At 27.7% G+C, this 15,603-nt stretch overlaps 1 protein-coding gene across 2 annotated transcripts in view; it reads right to left on the bottom strand.

The window, feature by feature from the left end:
* The window catches only part of LOC101234335 (switch-associated protein 70), a 60,841-nt gene that overhangs the window by 24,370 nt on the left and 20,868 nt on the right, over window positions 1–15,603 (bottom strand). The gene's annotated exons all lie outside the window — the stretch shown is intronic.

The following is a 15,603-nucleotide window of genomic DNA, read 5'->3' as shown; positions in this document are numbered from 1 at the left end:
AGCAAGTTTATAGTCTGCTTTACATCACATTTTCAGTCTCACAATTCATTTAATTATGATTATCGATTTGGCTTCAAACTTACTACAGATCGCACAGAAGTTGTGTTTTTGCTTGATCTAAGCAAAATATTTGACTGAGTCAATTAAAGAAAAATGTTTTAAAAACTCACATTATTAAATTTACAATTCAGCTCGGTTAAGATGTTAGATTTTTAGTACATTAACAAACAACAAATAAATGTTCATTGGAAAAACTATATTGTAAAGTAACGAACTATACCACACAGGGCAATGTTTTATCACAATATTTGTTTTGCATTATATGCGTGATGTAAGCAATACTATTTCTAAATCAAATCTTGTTTTTTATACTGCTGGTATACCTAATAAAATCCTAATATATGCAGATGATTTAGTATTATTTGATCAGCCATGGAGTGCACAATAGTGTTTTTTGAATGTGCTTAGTGATATCGCTGAATTAAATTTGAAACTAAATCTAAATAAGTAATGTACTCTAATAGTTGTGACTTATAACTGCTTTAGACGAGTTACTTATGCTTTTCCATGTTACATGTTGGATGCTAGTCACCTGAACTCTGTTTAAAATTTTAAATACTTAAGTTACATTATAATCACAGTATCTGATGATAACGATAATATTTTGATCCAAAAGAGTTTTTGCTAACTTTTTACTATGTAGATTTTGTATATCTGTCAAATGATATAAAATTTAAAATGTCTCATAACATTTCTCTGTCCTTGTTTAGAATGTCTGTAATAGACATTCTGTTCACCAGAATGTCCAAGGAAAGTTCCTCCTTTTGAAAAAAAGACACATTGTAGCAAGAAAGCATTTTTCAAACACACATGAAGATTGGTCGGTTTTAAAATAGCAAATATTTTGTGATCTAATGATATCAAAATTGTTATATTTGGTTCAAGTGGACACAGGGTATACATGAGAAGGCCAACTAAATCACAAACCACAAAACACTATAAAAGCTGCTAAACATGGTGGATCAAAAATAAATATTTGGGAATGTTTTTCCTTTCACAGAGTGAAATACTTTTTATCTTTTATTTTCATCTTCATTTTCATCTTCATCTTTTATCATTATTATCTTTCATCTTCAAGATAAATGGAATTATGGACCAATATATTTATCTGGAAGTATTAAAAAATATCATGTTACCCTATGATGAAGAAGATTTGTCGCTAATCTTCATGCAAGACAACTACCCAAAACATACCAGTTGTAGAGTAAAAAACTGATTTGTGGGAAGGGAACTGAAGTTATGGATTAGCCTGCAGAGTCATCAAATCGAAAATCTTTGGATCAATGTCAACAAGGCAGTTTTTAAAGAAAAACCAAGAAACAAGCACAAATTCTGGCATGTTGCCCAGGATGTTTAGAAAAATATCTCTTTAAATCCTTGTCAAAAACTAATCAATACATGCTGAATCGCTGTGCAAAGCTTTGACTCAAAATCTGGGAAATGCATTTAAATAATAATATTTTTAAAATTGGTATATCATCTGACATCTATTTATATCATTATTCAATATTTGCATTAGTAACTGTTTACCAAAATGTAACTGTTTAACAAAAAATGTGTGTATTAGTTAATTTTAGGCGCACTACAGTTATACACAACTGAAGGTATGCATTTATGTATGTATGTATGCATGTATGTATGTATGTATGTATGTATGTATGTATGTATGTATGTATGTATGTATGTATGTATGTATGTATGTATGTATGTATGTATGTATGTATCTATGTATGTATCTATGTATGTATCTATGTATGTATCTATGTATGTATGTATGTATGTATGTATGTATGTATGTATGTATGTATGTATGTATGTATGTATGTATGTATGTATGTATGTATGTTACCTGCAAAATTCAGTTCTGCATTTGGCAAATCCGATGCAAAAGCTGACCTACCTTTGTTTTAGGAAGTCATACAGCTGCCTTTCTAAATCTCTTAAAGTGTCAGCACGCAAAAATAAATATATATAAAAAAATATGTAACATTCGTTTATTACAAGTTCGTAATTTTGTTTGTAATGTTCTTACTTTTTTCAAGTTTTTTTTTTAAAAAAAAATCATTCTTTTTTTTTGTTTTTTCTCAAATTTATTTAAACATAGCAAGGTCATTTATTTAAAAGTTAATAAAAATTACTATTCAAATGTTTGTTATTCTGACACTTTCTTGAAATTATAGAAATATAATTTTAAGAAAGAGTTATTCTAATTATATTTAATTGATGTGGTATAAAATCTGTTTTGTAGATCTTGAATTGTGTTTGACTTTATATTTGATAAAAGCCGAAAATACTTAATATAGACTTTTTATTATGGTTTTACAGCAATCACAAAGGAATCTTCAAAAGCTCATTGTTATTAGCTTGCAAAAAATAGAAAGTGCAATTCCTTGTTCTTGACAACTTGGTAGCACCGGTAATTATTGGAATGGATGTGCTAACACAACATACCTCAATTACTATCAATTTTAAAGGAAACAAAGAGCCCTTAAAATTCTGTTTGGCGACAAAAAACATGAAATGTACTACTTACGCATTAATACCTGGAGTTGATATCGACAAAATTAAACCAGTCACTACAACATCACAACGGGTTCCCAAAAATAACTCCTTCATAACAGACAAGATAAACTGTATGTTAAAATAAGATATAATTCAAGTGAGCTGCAGTCCTTGGCATGCAGAGTGTTTTGTATCATCAGGAAACAAAATTGTCTTGTGATAGATTATTCTAATACAATTAATCTACATACTCCACTCAATTCATAACCAACACCCTGAATCAACAATTTGATACTTAAGATAGCTACTCATAAAGTCTTTAGTACAGTTGACCTCAAATTGGCTTATCATCAGGTAAAAATACGACCTGAAGATTACAAGCTAACTGCATTCAAAGCTAATGACAGACTATACAAGTTCAAACGTTTACCTTTTGGTTGCATAAATGCTGTACTAATTTTTCAATGGATTATGGATGATTTTATTTAGACTAATAAACTAGAAAATACATATGCTAATCTCGATGATATATTTATTGGTGGAAAAGATGCTCAAGAGCAGGATAAAAAATCATAGCCGCTTTATACACACAGCTAATAACACCAACATAGAAATAAACAAAAAAAAGAGCAAATTTAAAAAAACTTACATCGAATTCTTAAGCCGTATCATTGTAAATGAAACCTTAAAACCTGACCCAAAAAGATATGAAGCTCTTATGAATATACCAGAGCCAAAAACCTTAAAAGAATTAAACCGAATGATAGGTTTATTCGCCTATTACGCAAAATGGATGCACAACTGTACCGAGTTTACTCTACTACTTACTCAAGCAAGAGATAACTTTCCAACCAGGGGGCCCCCACAGTCAAAAAAAGCAATTAAAAAGCTTAAAATTAAACTTGTAGAAGCTTGTCTAATCTCCCCCAACTTCAAAGTTCCACTAACTATTGAAACAGAGCACTGGGAGGATTGTTACTTCAACTAGGCAGACCCGTGGCCTTCTTCTCAAGAACACTAACAAAGGCTGAAAGAAAACACACAATTGTTGAGAAAGAAGCGGCTGCCATAGTAGAATGCTGTAGAAGATAAAAACACCTAATTAACTCAGTACCATATATTATTATAATTACAGACCAAAGACCCATTTCCCTTAATTTCAATAAACAAATTTCAACAAAAATTAAAAAACGAAAAACTTACTCAATGGCATTTAGAATTAGCAGACAATTATTATACGATTTCATACAGACTAGGAAACTATAACATTGAGGTTGATACCCTTTTTCGATGTTGCTCAATTCAAAACCTTTTCCAATATTCATTCTTAACTATGGCATCTTGCAGCTAAAAAAATGATTTTTTATTGCAAAACCCGAAATCTATCCTACTTTACCATTGAAATTAAACAACTAACAAGCCAATGCACAACCTGTAACAAACTCAAACCGCATTTCTACAAACCTCCCACTGTTTGTCTTAATCAGGCAACAAGACTTTGGGAACGCTTATCTATGGACTTTGTTGACCTTTACAATCCAGCACAGCAAATATATACATCCTTGTGGTAGTAGACGAATAGTTGCGCTACCCATTTGCATTCCCTTGTAAGGATATAACAGCCCACACTGTGATACAACAACTTCTCAGTCTTTTTTCATTATTTGGTGCAGCATCATCTTTGCATTCAGATTGGGGAACACAGTTTAAAAGTATAAAATTTAAAGAAGTCCTAGAAAGAAATGGTGTCATCAGAACTCGAACTTCTCCATATCATTTACAAGGCAACGGTCAACTTGAATGAATGAATGGAACAATACTTAAAGCTGTTAGTCTGGCCCTGAAAACACTGAATCTGAGAAAAGATAGATGGGAGGTAGCATTGCAAATGGCTTTATCCTCTATAAGAGGACTTCTATGTACTGCTACTAACAAAACACCCCACCAGAGGATGATGAACTTTTAGCGTTTATCAATAATAGGTACGATTCTACCAAACTTCCTAACAGAGCATACAACTTCCTAACAGAGCATACAACTTCCTAACAGAACAACAAACTTCCTAACAGATTTCAAAATTTTATACAGACATCAGATACAATTAAAAGGAGATCCATTTGTTGACAGAATTCAACTATTAGGAACATTCTCACCCCACTTCACACATGTCAAACTTCAAAACGGAAAAACTGATCCTATTTTAACAAAAGATCTCGCCCCACTACAAGATGTAAATCCATTAATAGAACCAGTCCAACAATAGTCTGATCGCTCAAACAATGACAAAATTGTCTTTAGTAACAACATTCACAATTTCGGAAATAGAAAACAAGATAAATTAAATGACACCAATGAAGTAGCTTCAAACCAACACTTGGCCCAATATTGCATAGTATCTCTTGACCAATCAGCTACAACAATACCTAGCCAACCATCTAAACAAAAAATTACTATTCCTGACACACAACTTAATATATCCTCAAGAACAGGATGTAATATTAAAGTCTAAAGTATCTTGATGACTACTTCCCTTCATAGAGTATTATCCGAGAGTAAGCCATTACACCTTGTACTAAAACTTTCTTAAAACAGAGAAGACTGTTATATTCTTATAAACTATGTATTATGAACTAAATAATTGACGTCACTCATGTAATCATAATAATACGATTAAATGCACTTGAGCTATTCTAATTATATTTAAGTGATGTGCTAAAAAATTGGTTTTGCAGATCTTGAATTGTGTTTGACTTTATATTTGATAAAAGCAAAAAATATTTAATATAGACTTTTTATTATGGTTTCACAATAATATATATGTGTGTGTGTGTATGTATATATATATATATATATATATATATATATATATATATATATATATATATATATATATATATATATATATATATATATATATATATATATATATATATATATATATTTAAACATCTTCACTTTCAACAAGGCTGCAAGCAACCACTAATTAGAATTGGAAGTTACTAGAAGAGAAAAGATGAAGTTTGTAGAGCAAGATAACAATTGACAGACAACTTAAAGGATTTCAAATTACATGAATCAGGAAAGCAAGATGAAGGAAGCGAATTCCAAAGAGCCGATGTCGAGTGTTTTCGGAGCACCCAGGAACAGCCACAGAAAAAGGATGACACTTAATTGAATGACGAGCAACACGAGAATGAATTTTAGTAGATAACACAAGAGACACTAGCTCTTTAGAGCAGTGCCCATTATATTATTTTTAGAAAAGAGAAAGAAAAGCAACATTATGATGATGTGATAATGGTTGGAGGTTGGCTGCAAGAGCAGGTCCAACTATGTTTACAATGCGTTTTTGCACCTTGTCTAAAAGAGAAAGGGCATCATTAGAAGATCCGCCCCAGATATGGCAACACTATTCCATACAAGGCCGAATTTGAGATTTATAGAGATAGAGAATAGAATCCAGAGTAAGAAAGTATTGAGCTCAATAAAGATATGCAACCTTAGCAGATGCTAATTTTACAACGGATTTGATATATGGTTTCAGAGAAAGATCGGAAGTAAGAGTTTATCCTAGAAGATGAAGGGTAGATCACTCAATCGGTACATTACTGTTCATAAATATAGAAAGATCTAAATTATTGCGATAACGATTGGTTAAAAAAAATTGAGTTTTATCTGAATTAAAGTTCACCAGTCACTGTGAGTCCCATGCTGTAGCAGAAGTGAGATCCTTTTCAAGCTCAATTGCCCCCTCCATATATATATATATATATATATATATATATATATATATATATATATATATATATATATATATATATATATATATATATATATATATATATATATATATATATATATATATATATATATATATATATATATAGTTAGGGGGAGAGGGGGTGGAATGAAGTTTAAAGGCTTTTCGTTCCCAGCCTTCAATCATCGCAATTTTTTGCAAAGCATCATTTTTGACATAAGTATAAACATACAAATGTTTGGAGTTTGCTCCATGTCTGGAAGTTATATATATATATATATATATATATATATATATATATATATATATATATATATATATATATATATATATATATATATATATATATATATATATATATATATATATATATATATATATATATATATATATATATATATATATATATATATGATATATATATATATGATATATATATATATGATATATATATATATATATATATATATATATATATATATATATATTGACATTTAAGGCTATTTTGTATTACAATAATAAAACAAAACTCATAGTCGTAAAAGAGTGCTCAATATTAAAAAGATACTTCAAATAGAGCGATATACATATAAATCAACGAAGAAAAAACAACTTTTTCTATGGTACTTTAAGTTTCATGCCTATACGGCAATCATCAGCCATTGAATACAAATTCAAAAACAAAAAAACCCGCTAAAATTACAAAATACTGTGTAGTGGGATCTTAACGTCGCTAAGAAAAAACAAAATATTAGCTAATCACCGGTGTCAAAAAAAGATAAGAGGAATTTATTCTTGTGTCTGCATTTTGCAATCAACTCATTTCGTTTATTCATTAAGTTATCACCTTTATATGTTAAAATAAGGAATTTTTGACGAAGTGTTATAAGGATTGCAACGTTTTACAATTTTCCACTTAATTAAGGGTGTAAACATTTTGTCTTTTATGTCCCAAATTTCTTTAGACAATTCGGTATCATTTTTATATTTATTAATGTTAAAAGATTTTAGATGGTTAGCATATCGAAATTTAAATGGAGTTTCACATAAGCCAAAAGATACTTTTTCTTTGTAGTCAGGTTCACTTTTCGACACGGTCGCTTGATAAATGATGTTCTTTGACAAGCACTGATTGTTCATGGGACAGATGGATTTATTGACACAGTTGCATGTTTTTCCCTCATCTTTACCTTGGCTATATAATATCCTGTGGTTGTGCAAATTAATGATGGACTTGATGTTGGGCACACGAGTAGCTTATTTTAATGGTATTTCAATTAAATATCTTACGAAGTTTGTGACCAACTGGAAAGTGCAGGTCTACTATGTTCAAAAAACGACTTCCTATTTTTGTTGCAACATTGGTACTGAAAGGTGGGTTGTACCATATTATGTTTCGCTTGTGATTTTTGAATGAGATCTGTTTTTTATTTGAATGGTAGGTGAATTTGCAGATAAAACCTGATTTAAATAATGCATATTGATAAGGAGGAATGGATTGTTTAAAAATATTTTCGTTAGAAGAATTGGTTGACAATCTTAGTTCTATAGTTTGAGGAAGGCTTTTTAGTATACTAGGAGGGTAGTTAGAGGCAGCATTTATATAACTGATGGAATTGCCAGGCTTGCAGTAAGGTTGGAAAGAGCTGTCATTAAGATTTAACGTTAAGTCCAGATAATTAACAATTTTAAAATTACAGCTGATAGATATATGAAGATCATTATTATTAAAAACTTTCACGAAGTGCTTTTTAATTTTTTCCATCTGTTGGCCACTCCGGTTCTTAAACACTGCTAGACCATCATCTTATACAATCCAAATTCATCTTTATCGTAAGATTGTGATAATTGAAACAAGATAAATATTCCAACTAACTCACAAACTTCTGTGCCATCAAAGGCTCCCATGGTGACATCAAATAAGCCTCCACTTTTTTTAATCCAAGCTTCACCGTTGTTAAATAATAATGATTTCCTGGCATGGTATATTAACTTTTTTTCATCTTGTTTTATAATTAAGTATTTTTCAGCAAAGGCTTAGCGTTATTCAGTAAATTTTTATTAATTGAAGGATAAAAATCAGTTATATCGAAAATTAAGAATTTGTATAAATGTTTTTCTTTAATACTTTGAAACCAATCTATAACGTTCTGTGAGTTTAGCCATTGGTTGATGCAAACTTTTTTTCTAAGATCACTATTTATTTTTGACAGAATAGCTTTAGAAACTCTACCGACTTTGTTTTTTGCAGGATTTAATAGGCGAACTGTAGGGTGGTTTAAAAAATTATCCTTGCGGTCTTTTAGAGTGATAAAACAATTGGAGGTGCCATTTAATTCAATTCTGTTGAAAACATGATTAGTTAAAAGGTGTTTGCTTTCAATATTTATTTGATCTTTCAGATTTTGGTCAGCCTTTTTATATGTGGATGTAACGGCATTCTTAAGGAGGTGGTTATACTCTTCTTTGGAAATTCTGTACATATTAGAGGTTTTGTCGGCTTGAGTTAAAGTATTATGTGATTTGCGCAAAGATTTTATATCGCTAGAAAGCTTTTCTTGAAACTTGTTGTTCACTTTACAAAATTTAATATTTTTAACTAGATTAATTAAATCATTTTCAAACATAGCCATTTCTTTTATATGAGGAGGACATTTTGCAGATTTATAGATATATATGTATAGATATATATATATATATATATATATATATATATATATATATATATATATATATATATATATATATATATATATCTATATCTATATATATAAACATATATATATATATATAAACATATATATATATAAACATATATATATATATATATATATATAAACATATATATATATATATTTATAAACATATATATATATATATATATAAATATATATATATATATATATATATATATATACATATATATGTAATTATATACATAAATATATATATAAATATATACATATATATATATATATATATCTATATATATATGCATATATATATAAATATATACATATATATATATATATATATATATATATATATATATATGTATGTATGTGTATATATATATATATATATATATATATATATATATATATATATATATATATATATATCTTCAGGCTTGGCCAGGAAGGCATGCGATTTCAAGTCTTTATATGACCACGCAAATATTATTCTGTTTTGACTACGGTTTTTAACAAATGCGCTGAAAAAATTGGTTTTTAATTATGTTGAAAATAAATAACTTTGGCACGTTTATCTTTACTAACACTTTTATATTAGGTTTTAATTTTTTTTATTTATTACAATGCAAGTTATAATTACATAAACAAAAGAAATTAGGCAATCAAAACATGCATGCAAGATTTGCACAGACATCAAAAGAAAAGAATGCAGAATTTGTTAACATTGAGCTTCACAATATGAGTAACCTTAACTTTGATTGTATTAATTCTGCTATAGAAGTTAGAAAAATTGCAGGTAACATCATTCAACCATTAATAGACAATAGATTTAGTTCGCTGTCAAACACGGTCTTTGAATCAATGAGTTGGTTGGATCCCCACTTTTGGACAGAAGATAAGATGTACGACAATGCCAGCATCTCTTTGTTAATAAGCGAATTTGAAATTCCTTCAGAATATGCAGGATTAAAAGTTGAAATGGTTCTCTCTGAATGGAATGCTTTAAAATTATTAATAAACACAGAGTATAAAGAAATTACAACGGCGCAGCTATGGGAGAAAATTTTTGTTTACCATGGAAAAACGTTCTCAAACCTGCTTCTTCTTGTTGAACTAGTTATGTGCATGTCTTGCTCAAACTCGACTGTGGAATGGATTTTCAGTATATTAACCCTGATACTAAATGATCGTCGTTTAAAAATGAACCACCAAACAATGGAAGACGCAATATTGATAGCTGGAAATGATCCAAAAACGCAGGGGGTTCGCTTTGAATCAATGGAGGGCACTGATGCTACACTCGAAACAGTTGATAGTTCCGACGAAAGCTCCATTAATGACGACTATAGCTCAACATCGGATTCAGACTATTAAAGTTATTGTACTTATGTCTTCTTGATTTGCATTTTTTTAATCCAACAAATTATGTTATGTATTTGAATAATAAGTCTTCTTTGTTTATCGTAAGATAAAAATATATTTAAAAAAAATTAAAGCTTTTACATTTATCATAAAATAGACGTGCTTAGTCCATAAAGGCTGTCACAAAGAATATTAGTTGCTAGTAGAAGATCATTAACTCTTATCCGCGGTTATTTTCATTCAAAAATAAAGCGCTATAAAACTTTTAAAATCTTTGCGCGCGAGAGCAAATAATTTCTAACTTCTAGCTATTAGTTCAACAGAGCGTGACGTCCTTTTTTGTCAACTCCTTGTACAATAAAAAAAAGAGTTTCAAATTACATACTTGGATATTTTAAATACAAACTGTCTACTTAGAATAATGGTTGCAAGTAACTGATTGATTTATTTGAAAGCGTTTTACAATTCATGTTTTATTAATATTATTTAAAAAAATCGACCTTATTTATTCTTTTCGTAATTTATTCACTTAAAAAACTGTTTCAAAAACAATATATTCATTTAAAAATATTTTTTAACATATACATATTTAAAGAAAACATGTTTGTAAATACAATATAATTTAAAATAAGTTCAATATTCTTTGGCAACTTAAATAAAATGTCTTAAATGAAAAAATTTGTTACTTGGTTTAAAAGCCTTCAGGTAAACTTTAACAAAGATCAACTACTCTAAGATTTTTTAACATCATTCAAAAAGTTTCAAGATTATTCCTTTTCACTTAAAAAATAATTTTTCAAAAACAAAGATTTAAAATAAAAACATAGAATAATACTTTCAAACATTTAAAAAAATACAATTATATAAATAAAAAAGTTTGATATACGAGTTAAATATAATTTGTAATTATCGTTATTAAAAAGTCTTCACATAATATAAAAGCTTTAAAAAAGATCAACGATCAACTTTAAGTGCAATAAAAAGTTATTTCTAACGTCTTTATAAACAGTTTCTTATCAACTCATTTCTAATATGTTTTATTTGTCAAAACCAACCATGGTTATATTGTCGGAAAAAATTATTATATGCGTGGTCTAACAAAGACCGGATCGCATGCCATTCCCGTCCAAGCCTGTATATATATATATTCAGGCTTGGCCAGGAAGGCATACGATTTCAAGTCTTTATATGACCACGCAAATAATATTCTGTTTTGGCCATGGCTTTTAACAAATGCACTGAAAAAATTGGTTTTTAATTATGTTGATAATAAATAACTTTGACAAGTTTATCTTTACTAACGTTTTTCTATTAGGTTTTAATTTTGTTTTTTTCTATTTTAGTTTTAGTCAAGTTATTTTATTTTTCGTAATTTTTTTAACAAAGATTTATTTGCATTTTTTACAAGTTTTTTTTTAAAGTTTTTTCATAGTTAAGATTTTCAGTGCATTTTCAAAATGCATACAAATTTTCAAAACATATTAACAGCCAAGGTCAAGTTTTTCAAATCAAATAGTATTCGAGTGGTCATATTATGACATATTACAAAAAAATTATGAAATCGTATGCCTTCCTGGCCAGCCCTAAATATATATATATATATATATATATATTATATATATATATATATATATATATATATATATATATATATATATAAATATACTTATATATACATATATATATATATATACATATATATACATATATATACATATATATACATATATATACATATATATACATATATATATATATACACATATATATATATATATATATATATATATATATATATATATATATATATACATATATATATATATATCTTCCTGATGACCCAGCAATGAACTCTTCCTGATGTTCTTCAGAACTCTTCCTGATGATCCAGCAATGGTGAAACTTCAAGTCGAAGATAAAAGTTAGATAAGTGTTTTTTACTAATTTATTATTGCTGTTCTTTAAGAACATTGAGCACTCTATTTTTAAAATACACTACAATAATTTAAATATACATATATATATATATATATATATATATATATATATATATATATATATATATATATATATATATATATGGGCAATTCCACGCAAGTGACGGTCGTAACATTTGACGCTTTTTTAGCCATTAAAAATGAACCAAGAATGGTATTTACATGAAAATTTCCAGAAATGTTAAATACTATTATATAATTTAGTATGCAAAAGTTAAATTATTCAAGTGTTCAATTTATTTGAAAAATCAACTCAACGTAGCGTGACGGTCGTAACGCTTACTTTTTGACAAATCTAAACAAATAAACTTTGTCAATCTTTATGCAGCCATCTACACAGTGAGAAAAAAAATCCTTTGCTGTGTTCTTTAATTACACATTGAACTTACTATATGGTAAGCTTCATAGTTTTCGCTTGAAGTTTTCCATGAATTTTATTAAGTTTTATGTCGTGACGGTCGTAACTGTGACGGTCGTAACGAAAAAGCCAAAAATGAAAAACAACAAATAACGCAATGAATGAAATAAAAAAAGATAAATGACTATAAAAACCAATTGAATTATGTTAAAAAATATGAACTTTATAACATTATCAAGGTTATCCATGGTGATTCTTCAATACTGGGATCGTTTTATTTGGAGTAGGCAACAAACGCTTAATGCTATTTATGCTCCCTGTTTTTTTTGTTTTATTAACTCTATTTAGTACAGCTCAATATCTAGGAGTATGTACTTTCATACGCCTCGCAAATGTTTTGCGGAGCCGGGAATCCAATATAGGAAAAAAATATCTGAGACAAGTAAATTTTTTTTACTAATATATAAATTTTAAAATAGTTCCGCAACCCCATTACAAAATATTAGAGAATTTTGAAACCAAAAACTTTCCATTTTTTACTTGCCAGAAATGCATTTTGGTAATATTTGTAACGGCTTTCGCTTCTTCTATTTTATCAGCTATTAATGATAATGCTGTTTATGATATATGCTCCGTTGTATATTTTAAAAAAACCCGCGAAATGTTGTAAATAAAAAAACAACCGCGAAATCGATTAAACCAAAAAGTTGCAGGGCAAACTATAAACAACGTTTAATCTAAAAAAAATTGCCTTTTTGTTAAAAGTTTTTATTTCTAAAAAAAAAATTCATTACATCAATTTGTTGAAAATAGTTACTTATGGTTTCAAAAAAAACTTTAACAAGTTTAGTAATAAAATGAATAAACAAACTGCAAATTAAACAATAAACAAAGTTGATTAATATTATAACTTGGTTTAAATGACGTAAATCGTTTGAAATGGATTATATCGTTCGCGCTTGAACTTTTTTTTTAAGTCAAGAAGCCGTTACGGAAAAGCAAACGTATCGTGATGGTCGTAACGTACTTAGTAACATGTTGAAAGGGTGATTTAAAGCACTTTAATGTTTTTTTTTGAAACGATGATAAAATATGTATAAGTATCTTTACTTTTACCATGGATGTAGTTTTAAAAAGTTCGATACGAAGGATAGAAAAAGCTTTTCGACTTTTTTTTGTGACGGTCGTAACGTCTTGTTTTCATTAATATGTTCTTCTTATAGACCTAGTTAGAGTTCGTTTTTATAAAAAATATTATGCATAATGTTTGATTTTGCCTTTTAGTCAAACTTAGAAGTAATAGTTATTTAAAAAAACAGCACTGAAACTTTTTTCAACGCTTCACAACATGACTATATATAAACGTCAAAAAATGCTCATATAACCCTTACAAGTTTAGGAGTATGTTATAGTATGATAAAATTATTTTTTTAATAAATTTTTTTCTTAAAAGTATTCTTAAATAGTTGGAAAATAAATTTAATCAAGTTATTATAAGTCGCCGAGAATTTTTTTTTTTTTTTTTTTTTTCCTATTTTAAGTGGAATTGCCCATATATATATATATATATATATATATATATATATATATATATATATATATATATATATATATATATATATATATATATATATATATATATATATATATATATATATATATAGTGCTTTTCTGTAACAAAAAAAAGTGCTGTCATTTGTATTTTTTTCATATGTCAAAGATAAAGCAGAAATTAGCATCTTGTACAGACCAATGTTACAATAAATCTTGTACAGACCAATGTTATGATAATTCTTAGTGTCATGCATCAATCTTAGATCCATTGAAGACTCTGTAGATTTTTTTTTAAAACCTCAATAAGTGCAACTTTTTTTGTTGTTGGATCAACCATTCCTTTTTTAAAATGATTTACTAGAACTTCATTATTCTCCCATATTGCAAATACTTTTTATCAGTTGAATATTAACTAATTCTGCCCATGAGTGTTACTCTCTGCTATTTTTTCAAGAAATTTATTTATTTATTTAAGATATGATTTGAATCTATTGATACCTAAAATCTCCTAAGAGTATTGCTTACTGATCATTCCACTCTATTGTTAGCATGATACCAAATTATAATAGAAGGAAATTTTTCAGTAAGTTTTTTAACAACACCACTTTTGCATCTTAACATCACTGCTGTACCATCATATGCTACAAAAACTAACTAAATCTCCAAGTATTCACCTGTCATCCCATAAAAATGAAGGCATTTAAGTAAAAAATCAAAAACTCCTCCAGCCATAATGTTTTTAAGTTCCACTAACTCCATAGCATTGAATGTACACTACCAATGTTAATTTTTGGCTATAGTAGTTGACTCATCAATCATTAACAAATTATTACTCTTAAGTTTAATGACTTCTGCATTCATTTTTTTCGTTGTTTCTTTGGCTACATAATTGAAAATATTATTCGCCCCTTTTTATTTACTCTCAATAACCTTTTTAATTACTCTCAACAAAAAAAAAGTATAAAACTTAAAAATAAAAATATAAAATTCATAAAACAAAAATAAAAAAATAAAACCCTAAAAATAATATTTATTTAGTCTCAATCAAATACTTTTTTTTCATCATCCTGTAAAGTTTATATGACTGTAAAGCTTATACTATTGTTATTAAACCATGTAACATGTAATAAAAAAAAAATCAACGAACTATTTTCTATGCAATCACATAATTATTCATATTTAATCGCTTAATTATTCTCTATAACTTTTTTTTTTTATATTTGTATTTTTTAATGCATTTATCTAAATTTATATTTCCTTCTTTAATAAGTTCTGATACATAACATATTCTAGGATTTTACTTCTTAAACACTTCTT

This window comes from Hydra vulgaris, chromosome 10 (assembly GCF_038396675.1).
Source record: "Hydra vulgaris chromosome 10, alternate assembly HydraT2T_AEP".
NCBI lineage: Eukaryota > Metazoa > Cnidaria > Hydrozoa > Anthoathecata > Hydridae > Hydra > Hydra vulgaris.
Note: the sequence above shows the minus strand (reverse complement) of the source record. Positions and strands in the feature narration are given on the sequence as shown.